Source organism: Pelophylax lessonae (assembly GCF_965119305.1).
Source record: "Pelophylax lessonae genome assembly, chromosome: 2".
In the NCBI taxonomy this organism is placed as follows: Eukaryota; Metazoa; Chordata; class Amphibia; order Anura; family Ranidae; genus Pelophylax; species Pelophylax lessonae.
Genome location: NC_138769.1, coordinates 391,763,330 through 391,778,681, shown reverse-complemented (window position 1 = coordinate 391,778,681; position 15,352 = coordinate 391,763,330).

Genomic DNA, 15,352 nt, shown 5'->3' with positions numbered 1-15,352 from the left:
GAAGGATGGACAAGGGAGGGAGGGAGGAATAGAATATGGGCCATGGAGTCTACCAGACTCAACCCAGCAGATCCATAATTGCACAAAAAATAAAGTAATCAAACATAAATTGATATATATATGTATAAAAATGATTATTATTATGCAGGTTTGGTAGAGCTGTCAAAAATGGAAAAGGCCCCGGGTGTGTTATCCACCCAAACATATAATAAAAGACAGACAAGCTCCAAAACAGAAATATATATCCTAGATGGATATTGAAGTAAAGGTATCCACGTCCCAAAATTCATTAAAAAATAGGAACAAGGAGGGGCAGGGGGACTTTTAAAGGGGATACCGTCATTAGACCAATAATCAAAATACATATGGGGTAAAAAAACAATCTTTATTGGAAGAAACCATCATCATATATAGAAGAGATTGCTGTATTAAAAAACATAGATACTGTATTGCAAATATTGTAGGTAGCATGCACAGAAACCGAAGGGGTAACATAGGTTTGATGTAGTGATGAACGTTGATGCCCATACACTGGCCCAACATGTTTCGCGGGTGACCGCTTCTTCAGGGGCATATACACAGATAAAGGGACATCACAGATGCTACCAGAAGAATGAAAAAGAACATGATGAGTGGAACAAAATATCACACAAAACATAATACATGCAGTACATGAGTATTCATTTGAGATGTAGGGGTCAAAAGGAGAGGCTCACATGAGGCCTTAACACCCACCTGCAACCAGACCAATCCTAAAACCCAGAGGACAGACCAGGGATCGCAATTAGGGTAGATGTCCCCCCAGGCGGACATGGGAGCAGTCCAAACCTAAACAAGGCTAGGTAGTAAGGGTCACGATGGTGGCGTGATTGTTCACTATAAAACAAGGTAGGATAAGGAAGAAATTGAATATATAGAATATTCATATTGATCCTCAAAGTATATGGAAGATTATAAGTGTGGGTAAAGAAAAAGGGGGGTATGTATGGGAAACAATCTTACCGAAAGGTATGTATGTATACATCCCATAATCCATCCAGATGAGAAGGCTACGGGGTGGCTAATGGAAGAGCCTATGCTGGTAAGTAGGAGGGGGGGGGATCAAAAATATATAATCCAATATCCCTAATCGGGTGTAAGAAAAACAAAGGTTACCATATAAGGTGGATGTTAATTAAAAATAAACAAGGAGTGACACCCAAAGTGTGAGGGAAGAACCTAAATAATGTGGAAGATAATATGGGGAACCATAGTGAACACCATATGTGTATATATAAATACACCTGTACATACACATGTATATACCATAAGTGTGATGAGCTATGTTGAGTGATTTAGAAGTGAGAAAGGTGAGAAAATGGTGGTTGTAGGGAATCTACAACTTGAAGAAAGAGTGAGGGAAAATTAATAGTGGAGATGAAGGAAATGCAAGTGACAACCAACACCGCCATAAATTTATGGCATAATGTGCTGGCGTGAATAGATACCAAGGTGAGAATGTGAACCAAACCGAACCAGTGAAAAATCAAAAAATAAATAAAAATAAAAAAATAAAAAATAAAAATTAAATTAAAAAATAAATAATAAAATAGAAAAGAAATAAATAAAATAAACTAAATAACAGTGTGCAGACAAGGGGAGTGAGAAAGATGAGAAACACCAGTGCGATAAATAACTAGTGATAATCATAATAGCATAGGGAAAATGCTAGATAGTTGTGGTAGAATGAATAATGACAGCCAATGTAGGTGATTACCTGGCAATCCAATTTTTGACAGCTCTACCAAACCTGCATAATAATAATCATTTTTATACATATATATATCAATTTATGTTTGATTACTTTATTTTTTGTGCAATTATGGATCTGCTGGGTTGAGTCTGGTAGACTCCATGGCCCATATTCTATTCCTCCCTCCCTCCCTTGTCCATCCTTCCATGCCCCCATCCCCTTCCCCCTTTCCCCTTTGATCCATTATTCACCTCAATTGGCTAGATCAAGACCCTTACCAGGGTAGTCTATCTAGCTATAGAATTTGGGACTTAATGTCCCAAATATACATCTATATAGTCATTATGATTTATTGGATGTCCTTTATTTATACAACCACCTAATATATATATATTTTCCATTTATTATTTATTTATTTTATATTTTATATTCTAGTGCAATGTCATATGTATATTTGTTATTTTGTAAATGTTTGTGGTCACTAGGGGGAGCCCCTTGGCAAACCCATTCCCCACCATGTCCATCCCAACCCCTATAGGACATGACCTTTTCCATCATGAACCTCCAATTGATTGGAGGTGGCAGGATCGTATTGGGTGCTCCCCATTGGCGGGCATGTGACGCCCCTCTGGGACTGCTTCCCCACAAGGGTTGTGCGTCCCTGAGTTGGATACCAACTCATCTCCCTCTGTTCGTGGACACATATGGCCGCAATCGGCCCTTTGCCCGCCCATTGGCTGACAATGTGTTGCTACCAACTATGCGCCTGCGCTTCTTTCCCGGCGCATGAGACATGCGTTGGGTACCACGCATGCGCATTCGGTGCGTCGGCCCCGGACACAGCACAATTACACGGCTCTCAATAGAAGCCGTGTCAGCTGTGTTTGGGGTGGAGCTGTTCTCCTTATAGGCACTATTTCTCTCATTCCAGTCCATATGGCCACGGGATACCTTGCTGCTTGGATTGCCAGGTATTCACCTACATTGGTCATCAATATTTATTCTACCACAACCATCTAGCATTTTCCCTATGCTATTATGATTATCCCTAATATTTATCGCACTGATGTTTATATACCTCTCTCACTCCCTCTGTCTGCACACTGTCATTTATTATTTTTTGTTCTTTCACTGGTTCGGTTTGGTTTATATTCCCACCTTGGTATCTATTCATGTTAGCACATTATGCCACTAATTACACGGCTCTCAACAGAAGCCGTGTCAGCTGTGTTTGGGGTGGAGCTGTTCTCCTTATAGGCACCATTTCTTTCCATTCCAGTCCATACGGCTACAGGATACCTTGCTGTTTGGATTGCCAGGTAATCACCTACATTGGCTGTCATTATTCATTCTACCACAACTATCTAGCATTTTCCCTATGCTATTATGATTATCACTAGTTATTTATCGCACTGGTGTTTCTCATCTTTCTCACTCCCCTTGTCTGCACACTGTTATTTAGTTTATTTTATTTATTTCTTTTCTATTTTATTATTTATTTTTTAATTTAATTTTTATTTTTTATTTTTTTATTTTTATTTATTTTTTGATTTTTCACTGGTTCGGTTTGGTTCACATTCTCACCTTGGTATCTATTCACGCCAGCACATTATGCCATAAATTTATGGCGGTGTTGGTTGTCACTTGCATTTCCTTCATCTCCACTATTAATTTTCCCTCACTCTTTCTTCAAGTTGTAGATTCCCTACAACCACCATTTTCTCACCTTTCTCACTTCTAAATCACTCAACATAGCTCATCACACTTATGGTATATACATGTGTATGTACAGGTGTATTTATATATACACATATGGTGTTCACTATGGTTCCCCATATTATCTTCCACATTATTTAGGTTCTTCCCTCACACTTTGGGTGTCACTCCTTGTTTATTTTTAATTAACATCCACCTTATATGGTAACCTTTGTTTTTCTTACACCCGATTAGGGATATTGGATTATATATTTTTGATCCCCCCCCCTCCTACTTACCAGCATAGGCTCTTCCATTAGCCACCCCGTAGCCTTCTCATCTGGATGGATTATGGGATGTATACATACATACCTTTCGGTAAGATTGTTTCCCATACATACCCCCCTTTTTCTTTACCCACACTTATAATCTTCCATATACTTTGAGGATCAATATGAATATTCTATATATTCAATTTCTTCCTTATCCTACCTTGTTTTATAGTGAACAATCACGCCACCATCGTGACCCTTACTACCTAGCCTTGTTTAGGTTTGGACTGCTCCCATGTCCGCCTGGGGGGACATCTACCCTAATTGCGATCCCTGGTCTGTCCTCTGGGTTTTAGGATTGGTCTGGTTGCAGGTGGGTGTTAAGGCCTCATGTGAGCCTCTCCTTTTGACCCCTACATCTCAAATGAATACTCATGTACTGCATGTATTATGTTTTGTGTGATATTTTGTTCCACTCATCATGTTCTTTTTCATTCTTCTGGTAGCATCTGTGATGTCCCTTTATCTGTGTATATGCCCCTGAAGAAGCGGTCACCCGCGAAACATGTTGGGCCAGTGTATGGGCATCAACGTTCATCACTACATCAAACCTATGTTACCCCTTCGGTTTCTGTGCATGCTACCTACAATATTTGCAATACAGTATCTATGTTTTTTAATACAGCAATCTCTTCTATATATGATGATGGTTTCTTCCAATAAAGATTGTTTTTTTACCCCATATGTATTTTGATTATTGGTCTAATGACGGTATCCCCTTTAAAAGTCCCCCTGCCCCTCCTTGTTCCTATTTTTTAATGAATTTTGGGACGTGGATACCTTTACTTCAATATCCATCTAGGATATATATTTCTGTTTTGGAGCTTGTCTGTCTTTTATTATTCTAAAATTGTTTGACAATGTTTAGTTACAGCTTTTCACAGATTGGTGAAGCTCTGCCTATCTTAACTTCTGAGACACAATGACTCGCAAAGATGCTCTGAAACTGCAGCTTGGAATTGCTTGCTTTTATTAAGTCTATGATCTACCAAAACACCTGGATCCTTCTCCACCATTGAATCCCCTAGTTTTACTCTTCCTAGTGTATATGATTGTGTGCAAGTTTTAGGTCCCTAAGTGCATAACTAAATGTATCAACATTAAACCTCATTTGCCATATAGTTGCCCAATTAAACAGTGCATTGAGGTTGGCTTGTAAATTGGAGACATCCTGTAAGAAGGTAATTCCACTGCATAGCTTGGTGTCATCTGCAAAGTCTGAAATTGTACTTAATCATTAATCTCTGACATAGCACACTGCAGCCCCCGGGACAGCCCCACTCTAATTTTTCACTCAAAACAGGCTTCATCACAGAGATCCACAGAGAGAAAAGTGAGGAAAACTGCTCTAGAAATACCATTACTATTATTGTTGGTATTAATTTTACATCAGTGCTTTTATATTCTTGATCATCAGCAATAATACTATTTAGAATAGGATTAACATCCTAATAATGTATCATCTATAATATAGATCCATTTGAAATGTTAACTTTGCTGATAATAAAATCTAAACAGCTATTTGTCAAAGTGTTACTATTGTATTAATTTGCTTTGTTAATAAATAAAGAATACATTTTTTTATGTTTCAAACTCATACACAAAAAGGAATGATGAAAGGGAATAGTAAGGCAACAAAGACAAGCCTCAAAGTGCAGCTGTGCTCACACTATAGGCATTAAATTATTTATATATGTTTAACAAGCAGTCAAAAACAAGGGGTGTCAAGTTCAATTTCATTATGGCCTGCATTAACATTATGGTTGCCCTCAAAGGGCTGGTTGTATCTGTAAGACTAGATTTCCAGAACGTTCCACAACATCAGATGTCAAGAGGTCCCCCACCATCTCTTACATTACAGCCCCCCCCCCCCCACCCCACCACCACCACCACCACCACCACCTTGTGCTGCTGCCAGGAAGAAGCTGGAGCAGAGCTGGGAAGCAGAAAGTGCAGGGTCTGGAAAAGGACCAGAGGAGGGCTGAAGTCAGCTTCTGGAGTATGCTCAATGCTGAGACCAGGGGAGGTGGAGATGAGGTGTGCTGCGGCTGCACTGGGAACTGCAGGATCTGGTGGAGGAGTTCTATCCTCTCTGCTGCTGAGACAAGGTGTGGGTGGAGATGACAGGGGTGCCAGGGCTGCAGGAAAGTTGTGAGGGCCACATGAAAAGGCCTGGTGGGCCGGATTCAGCCAACAAGACTTGTGTTAGACACATGTGCTTTAAAAAAAGCTTGTACTGTGAAGCAATTCAACTCAATTCAGCTGGCAGGCTGCAAAGAATCTGCTCTCCACAGAACTTAAATAGGAAACAAGCACAGATTTCTGAGCCCCTGTTATGAGTTTTATGAATGTCTCAACGATGCATGCAGTGCACCACAATGCATAATAACAGACTCCGCTGAATAATCAGAAACAGAGCAACTGTAATTTGCAATTTTTTCTAAACAGGTGCAAATTTAGAAGCACTAATGCAAAACAGGTTTAGGATGGCAAAAAAAAAAAAACTTACACTGCACAAACATAGCAAAAAGCTAGAAGTAATTGGTACCACCGGTCTTCCCTGTACTTTCCAGGTTAAGTCTCTATTCATTCTTGTTCTGCCTTTGTGTACATTGGATTCCATTCAGAGAGTTGTACTGGGAACAATGGGAGGCCATTATCTATTGTGGAGGCCACTGGAATGCTGCATCCCTGGCCGCTCGGTCTGCTATCCTGTTGCCTCTAAGGGGCTGTCTTTCAAGTCTGGCCGACTTGCATAGACTTCATCCATGACCTGAGGCAGTCATGTGCCAGAGGTTCTGGTGAGGTGGGAAGCAGAGTGACTGGGTTTAGGGTATTAATAGTCTCTAAATGGATTTGAGGATTTTCACACAGCATGGCTTGGTATTTGACCATCCACCTGTTAGTTGTTTTGCCTGCATTTCTAGCAAGGGTTACTTTGCGTTACAACCAAGGAAGCTCAGACCTCTGCAGGGTATAAATGTACTTTTACTATGCAAAAAACAATCTGTACATACAAAACTATTACAATATTTAGGAGCAGAATACAAGACTAGCAGATACAGATAAAGATAAAGCAAATATACTTAACTAAAAGAAGTTTGCAGCCATGGAGTCTCATTCCATGCACATGGCTCAGAGAAGTCAGCTGTTCTTGCTTCATGGAGGTTTCTTTTGAGACTGAAGACTTTCTTGCAGCTTTGGCCAGAAGTATTTAGAATATACCATCCCCCCAAACCAACACCCTTTGTCCTGAGGACAAAAGGGCTGTTTATCCATTGTACAGTGACTTTGAAGGGGGGGGGGGGGGGGGAGGTTAGGCTTGGCCAAACTGCCTTACAAATCTTCAAGAAAGGTATGACCATCATTAGTGAGCCACTGTTAAATATGCAATTTCCACAACACTCCACCCCTTGGCTCACAAATGACATAATGCCTCCAACTTTACATAAAGACATCTACTAATTCTCCCACCCCCTGGTTTATCTTAAATAAAACACAATGGGGGAACTAACTAAAATACAACCCCCTCCTATAACTATGAAGGTATTTCAGTCTTTCGCTAAAAGTTCATTAGACAAGTACAATCTAACGTTCTTTAGAAAACAAGTCCAGGCTTGTAATACATCAAAAGGCCTTACTCTCCATAGTTCTTGCGGTCTTCCATCATTCTGTCCATCATGTAACCACTTTCCCTGGTCTTTCTATGGATCAAATCGGAGACAGCCTGTGGAGTGGAAAACAAAGCGGATTATCTGTTCCTTCTAATAATACATATACAGTAGACCCCGGCCCTTCAGCTACAATCTCTCCTCTAACTGACCTCTTGCCTGGATCTCTGACCAACACTTTTCCACCTGCCTGTATCCACTTCTGACCCTCCCAAAGAACATCAATAGGGAGGAGAGGAAATATACTGATATTTCCTAGAAGATCACTGCTGTTTATTTTGGAAGGTTTGATATTATAGAGCCTCAGTTTCCACTCTTGCTGGGAAGTATCCACTAACCAGAGTCCCAGCCACTGTCCTGAAGCTCATCTGCCAATGCAAATATAACTTCAAACCTTCCTGCCAGATTCCCTCTCATTCCTAGATAGGCTTCAGCTTCAGATACGTCAATCTTGGTTTCTATGTCATGGGAAGCAGTAACTTGGTACCTGTTAAACCCTGTTCTTTCAGGAACCTTGTGTAAATACTGAACTCTGCACTCTAGCTGTGGAATCTGCACCCCAGCCCCAACTATCCTTTCATATGGTGTGCTTTTGGCTAGTGGCCTAGAATTTAACAACATGACTGCCAGTGTAAGGACCCTATCCCACCCCCTTAGTGTACGTGTGGGTGTAAGTTTACGTATCTGGTCCTTCAATAGCCCATTGTATCTTTCAATCAAACCAGCTGCCTGTGGGTGGTATGGGATGTGGCACAACCAGTACACTCCAGAATCTTTGGCCCATTTCTGTACTGTTGATCCGGTGAAGTGTGAGCCATTATCACTTTGGACTTGTTTGGGACAGCCATACGCAACAACAATTTTCTGTAGCAGTTGGAGTGTTGCGGCTTGATCTGCACGTTTGCAAGGATGAACAAACAAAAGTCCTGAATAGGTGTCCACTGCAGTGCAACAATACCTCAGTCCATTGTTTCCCCGGGGCAGGGGACCGATGAAGTCAATCTGCCAAATCTCTGCAGGCCTCTCTCCCCTCTTAATCGACCCGGTGGAGTACTTTTGCAATGGCCATTGTCGCACTTCTCCACACACTGTACAGTTGCCTATTACAGTCCTTATTATGTCCATTGATATGGGCAATCCTCTTTGCTGTGCCCATTCATATGTGGCTTTCTGCCCCAAATGTCCAGATTGCTTGTGGGCCCAGTTGGCCAAGTTCATCAAGACAGGATCAATTGGCACAACTGCATTCACCTTGGCAATTTCGTCTGCCACTCTTTTATAGTTCTCAAAGTCTGGGACCAGGGGCACATGTGCATCAACATGCCCCACTTTTATGGTGCGGGAGTGAGCTTCCTTCCAGATGAAGTCCCAGACTTCCTTGCCTCCCCACACCACCTTTCCATGAATCAACCATTCATTGGACTTCCACGTGGGCATCCAAGTTGTCAGTCCTTTAAAGACCGCCCAGCTGTCAGTGTAGATGGCGACATGGGAAGAAAGATCCTCCTGAAGAATCATCACTACAGCTTTCAACTCTGCATACTGACTGGACCCTCCAATTCCGGTCTCCTGCAGGACTGTGTCTGTACTCGGGTTGTAGGCTGCTGCTGTCCATTTACGACCAGACGAGGTGACTATGGCTGAACCATCAGTGAACCATGCTGACTCCTTCATCTTATCTGACAGAGACTCAAATGGTGGAGCCTCGTGAATGGGGAATGACTGCAGCACAGGAATTTCTTCTTCTGTATGGGTGCTGGTAAAAGTGACAAGCCCAGCCAACTGTTTTGAAATGTCTCTGACATCCCCAGCTGCAATACCCCCTCTTTCTTGAAGGTACCACTTCCATTTCATCAGTGTTTGGTTCTGGGCTACAGCTGCCCTAGTGGTCAGTCCATCATCTCTCACCCATTCTGCTATTGGCAATGCAGTATGGATGGTGACTGTGTCCTTTCCTGTAATGGTCTCTACGTGTTGAAGTGCTGTGTAGGCCCCAAACAGGTACTTCTCTAGGGGCGTGTATCTCTTCTGTGCCCCTGTAAGTTGTTTGGACCAAAATCCAATGGGTATTGCTCTCAGTCCCTTCTTTTCATTTGGCTGCCACAGACTCCAAGATATTGTACCATCCTGCTCAACTACATCCAGCTGAAATTGTACCCCTTGTCTCACAGGTCCCAATCCTTGATGCTGCAAAATGGCTTCTTTAGCAGCCAGGAATGCGGTCCGCTGCTCTGAACCCCATGTGAACTCAGTCTCTTTTCTTGTGACATTGTATATAGGCCTCAGAATCAGTCCAAGATGTGGGATGAATGATCTCCAGAATCCCACAACTCCAATGAACTTCTGCGCCTCCTTTTTGGTAGTAGGTGGCAACAATGCCTGGATAGTTTGCACAACTGTCTCTGGAATTTTCCTCTGTGGCCCAGTCCACATCATTCCCAGGAATTTCACCTCTGTGGCAGGTCCTTGGACTTTGTCTCTGTTGATAGCCCACCCTCTGTTCTCCATGTGCTGTATCAGCAGGTGCAGTGCTTCAGTTACATCTTCCTTTGTTCCAGAGATCATGATGTCATCAATGTAGTGAAACACAGCGACTTTCAGATTTAGAGTGCTTAACTCTCGGGCAATCAGTCCATGACAAATCGTTGGAGAATGAAGGTATCCTTGAGGAAGGACAGTGAAAGTGTACTGGTGGCCATTCCACACAAAGGAAAACTGGTTCTGACACTCTGGGTCTATTGGAATCGAAAAGAAAGCATTAGCCAGGTCTATCACAACATGATATTCTCCTGCCTCTTTAGCAATTTTCTCAATGATTGAGATCATATCCGCTACAGCTGACTTTAATGGAGGTGCCACTTTGTTTAGACCTCTGTAATCCACAGTCATTCTATATGTCCCATCAGGTTTCTTTACTGGGAACACCGGAGATGAGAATGGACTTACAGCAGGTCTAAGGATCCCTACTCTTAACAGTTCATGAATAGTCTCCCCAATTTCTTTGTGGCCTCCAGGAAGTCTGTATTGCTTGAGACAGACTGGCTTCTCTGGTGGAGGAATAAAGACAGGGGTCCATTTTGCATGACCTCTGACCACAGCCTTCACCGCCCTGACCAGATACGTTTTATCAGGATACCCGAATGTGAATGTACCTTGTTCAGTCTGAATAGACTGACCTTGAAGTACATCCATCCCAAGAATATTTTCAGGTAACTCTGATACCAAAACATTTGTCCAAAATCCTGGTCCCTTGCCAATAGCCAATTTCACCCGTGTCCTGACTGCTGGTGTGGTTTGCCCTCCCAAACCTTCTACATAAATCACTTCTCCTTTGTGATGGGAAGGATCTCCTTGCAAAAGTGTAACTTCAGCTCCAGTATCCACTAAAGCCATGACATGTGTAGGAGGAGACAACTTCCCCCACCATACAGTGACAGGTGCATATGGGCGTCGGTCTCCTGCTGTCACTGTTCTTATTGCTATTACAGGAGACCCACCTTCCCTTCATAAAGGATAAGGAACCTCCCAATCCCCTTTTCTAATTCTCTCTAACTCCTCCCCAGGATAAAGGGATTTGGGTTTGGGTTCATGTTCAGTTTTGGGAATGGGTTTGGGACTAACAGGAGGGGTCTGTTCTGTTGTCTCTAAATCTAGGCTGATGTTATCTTCACTAGGAGTAGTGTTTCTAACCCTGACAGTTTTCCCCACTAAATGTTTCCACCGCTTCAAAATTTCTGCAGTAGAGATGCCATCTATCTCACTTTTAGGTACTCCTGACTTTAATAGGTCTACCCACATTTGTTTCCTAGAGATAACTAGCCTGGTTTTCTCTTCACCTCCTGTCTTCTCTCCCACATTTCCTTTCTTCTCTTTAAAAGTCCTTTTCAGCCTGTTCTCTGCCTGTCTGACCTTATCTACTGCCCTGACAGGTTTTGTTTTAGTCTCCTCTAGCTCCCCCAACTGGCTTAAAAGGGTTGTTGCTTCATGAATTTTGCTGTTTAAACCCAGGCCTCCCAGCAAAGACAATAAAGGAGCCCTGAGATTAAATGGTGCAGACTTCATTAGCTTAGAGCGCAGAGCAGACGTGAAGGGTTCCATATCTGGACCCATCCATTCTGGAAATGTATTTAATCCGGTTATACAACCCATCTCACGTAACCTGGAAATACCTTCTCCTAATGTTCTCCACGAGTAGGTATTTTCCAGGTCACTAGGATTAGCGTATAATCGGACTATACCATCTCTCACGAGGTCTAAGAGTGAAAAATTCACACTAAACTCTCGGGCTTTTCGCATGGCCTGACACAATTGTGGATCATGGATTAACACTCCCAAAGCCACTGCTTCCTTGCCTGACAAAACAACACTGTCAGCCCCTTCATCCCACAAACGTAAGAGCCAACTCAATAGGGGTTCCCCGGACCTTTGTTTGTATTGTTTTGCCAGCTCATGGAGTTCAGTTTGTGTAAACTCCCTGACTTCTTCAAATTCAACATCTCTGGGGTTGCGATAATGCACCTCCCCATCTGCCATATCCTCTCTATCATGTTGCCTTTTCCTATGCTTAGTAATGAGAGGTCTGGCACACTTTTTCTTTCCCATTGGATGATCATCATCAGAAACATCAAATTCTATCTTCTCATCCTCACTATCATTGGAGGAGACATCCTCACAATCCCAGTTTTAGGATGTGACAATGGCATGTACCCTGGCTTTACTAACAGGTTTACGTCCCTTTCTTTTCCTTAAGGCATTAATTGATTTGGTCATGAGGGCTGCACACCGCTCTTGCAAATCATCAGCCCTACTAGCAGTTGAACGCACACACTCTGAAGCAACTGCTAGCTGGTCTTTCAATAACTTAACTTCTGCCTCTGCCTTCTCCCTTCTCTGTGATTCTGTATAGAGAGCATGAAGAAAATACCAGCCCACTGTGGAAACTGTCCTCTTCTCTGCTTTACTTAAATCTAACCCCTTAAGGCTAAAATCTACAAAATGATCTGAGATTTTATCACCCCAAGTCTTATTCAAAGGAGAAGCATACTTTGCAAATTCTTTAGCAAGAGACTCCCACTCATTGTCTCTGGCCCAGATAGGTAAACTGCACATTTCCTTCTGGACACCAGAAACCTCTGCAGCCTTGCTTTTCCTAAACAGCTTACGCAGCATTTTTTTTTACCTAGCACAAGCTACACAACACACCACAGAAGACAGGTCTGTTTCATTTGAATTTATAGCGCAATGGCGGACGAGCCCCCAAATGTTTTGCCTGTGTTTCTAGCAAGGGTTACTTTGCGGTACAACCAAGGAAGCTCAGACCTCTGCAGGGTATAAATGTACTTTTACTATGCAAAAAACAATCTGTACATACAAAACTATTACAATATTTAGGAGCAGAATACAAGACTAGCAGATACAGATAAAGATAAAGCAAATATACTTAACTAAAAGAAGTTTGCAGCCATGGAGTCTCATTCCATGCACATGGCTCAGGGAAGTCAGCAGTTCTTGCTTCATGGAGGTTTCTTTTTAGACTGAAGACTTTCTTGCAGCTTTGGCCAGACGTATTTAGAATATACCATCCCCCCAAACCAACACCCTTTGTCCTGAGGACAAAAGGGCTGTTTATCCATTGTACAGTGACTTTGAAGGGGGGGGGGGGAGTTTAGGCTTGGCCAAACTGCCTTACAAATCTTCAAGAAAGGTATGACCATCATTAGTGAGCCACTGTTAAATATGCAATTTCCACAACATAGTGAACCAGTGATTTCCTTTGTAATCTATCAGTGCCTGTACCTGGTGTGGGACCTAGACATAGGTTTCCTTACCTAGTGATAACTTGTCAGCTTGTCGGGCCACCAAGAGGGCTGTTCCTGCAATGGCCCACAGGCAAGGTGGCCAACCCTGTGCTACAGTGTCCATTTTTTTGAGAGGTACCTCACAGGGCGTTGCCATGATCCTGTAATGTTCTGGTACCTTTGGGTACCCTAATTACTCTTTCATAAGTGTATGCGCCCCACCATTCTCTTTTGGTAAGGTGCGCATACACCTTTAAGACTGATGCTGTCATCACTGAGGGCCGGACTGGATGGCTATTTAGATCGCCGGCTCTCACTCACATGTGTTCGTTCAAACTGCTTTGTGCCTTGATGCTAACCTGTCTTGAAGCTCTCATGCTTGCAAGCATACCTCGCTGTCGGAACCACGCTGCGCTGATCCCTGTACCCCGCTACCGGATCATCCGCTCTTGCCGAACCTCTCCTCTGCTACATTGCTATTAGTGATAAGTACCCCACAGGGGAAACCTCTATAACTTTCATACTAAAGCTTACACTATCTAGCTCTGCATACTAAGGACTATTACTACATCTGCATTATCTAAGATTGCTAGCTCTTGAGCCTACTACCACCTGTTCTTGCACTGGGTTGATCTCTCTTGTATGTCCACCTGCTACTCTGTCATCTGCTACCATACATGATTGCTAAACCTATCTGCATCCCATCTGCTACTATCTTACTTTCAAGAACATTTCCTTTCAAGTGTCTGTCATCTACCATCTCTACCCAACCTGTCTCTTCAGCCTATCATCACTGTGTTACTATATACATAAGTCACTCTAGGAAACATCTTATTGAGTGTGTGTATTTACTTGCTGAATTGAGATCATCCACACATGATAAGTCATTGAGAGTTGGGAATGGTGTCTCAGCGTTTCTCTACATGACTACTGAAGTGGAATATTTCTGCAGCTGAAAATCCACATCATACATAAAACGCAGGAGCGTTACAGATTGAACGAACCACAAATGGATTCAGCAGAAATAACCACTCAGATGACACGATTAAAACAGCAAGTACCTGCGTTAATACACGCACTTGCTGAATTAAAAGAAGACAATCAGGCTCTGTCGCAGCAGGTAATTAGACTGACACAACTTACCACTGCTCAGTCCCCTGAACCCAAAATAAATCCTCCTTTGGTATTTACAAGCGATCGCAAAAAATTTCGCGAATTTAAAAACGCATGTGAGTTACTTTTCTTGCTAAAACCCCGTACCTACCTTACTGATCACATTAAGGTTTGTATTATTATTTCTTACCTAACAGGCGATCCTCGGGCCTGGGCAGACTCTCTTTTTGAGAAAAGCGACCAGCTTCTCAACTCCTATACCTTGTTCCTAGCAGAACTCACTAGCCTATATGATGATCCCAATAGGCAGAGTACTGCCGATCTTCAATTAAGATCCTTGAAACAAGGTGGGAGATCTGTAGAAGACTTTGTCGCAGAATTCAAGAGATGGACCCTTGATTCAGAATGGAATGATGCATCTCTGAAATCCCAATTTAGGCTTGGCCTATCAGAGGCCGTTAAAGACGAGCTCGCCCGAGCGGATCTGCCAAAAACCCTGGATGCATTGATACAACTCAGTATCACCATAGATAGAAGACTACGAGAAAGAAAGGCTGAGAAAATGGGAATGCCATTATCCAGTTCTTCTCGGATTTTGGCCGTTGACCCCGTTCCTATGGAGGTAGGAACCATACGCCCACCTCTATCAACTATGGAAAGAGCCAGAAGACGATCTGGTAATCTCTGCTTGTACTGTGCATCCCCGGATCACAAGATAAACGTCTGTCCCCTAGTCTACAAAAAGAAGGTTGAGTGTTCACATGTCCTCCTAGGGGGATTGACAACTTCAATCACTAACCCTTACCTTTCTGTTTGCTTAACATTACAGTGGGACCAGAACAGGATTACTACTAAGGCTATGATTGACACAGGATCTTGTGGAAATTATATTGACATACGTTTTGCTGCTTTAAATAAAGTTCCTATTATTTCTAAACTTAAACCTGTCTCAGTGAGTCTTATTAACGGTGTTCCTTTATCCTCTGGTCCGATCACTGATCAGACACAGGC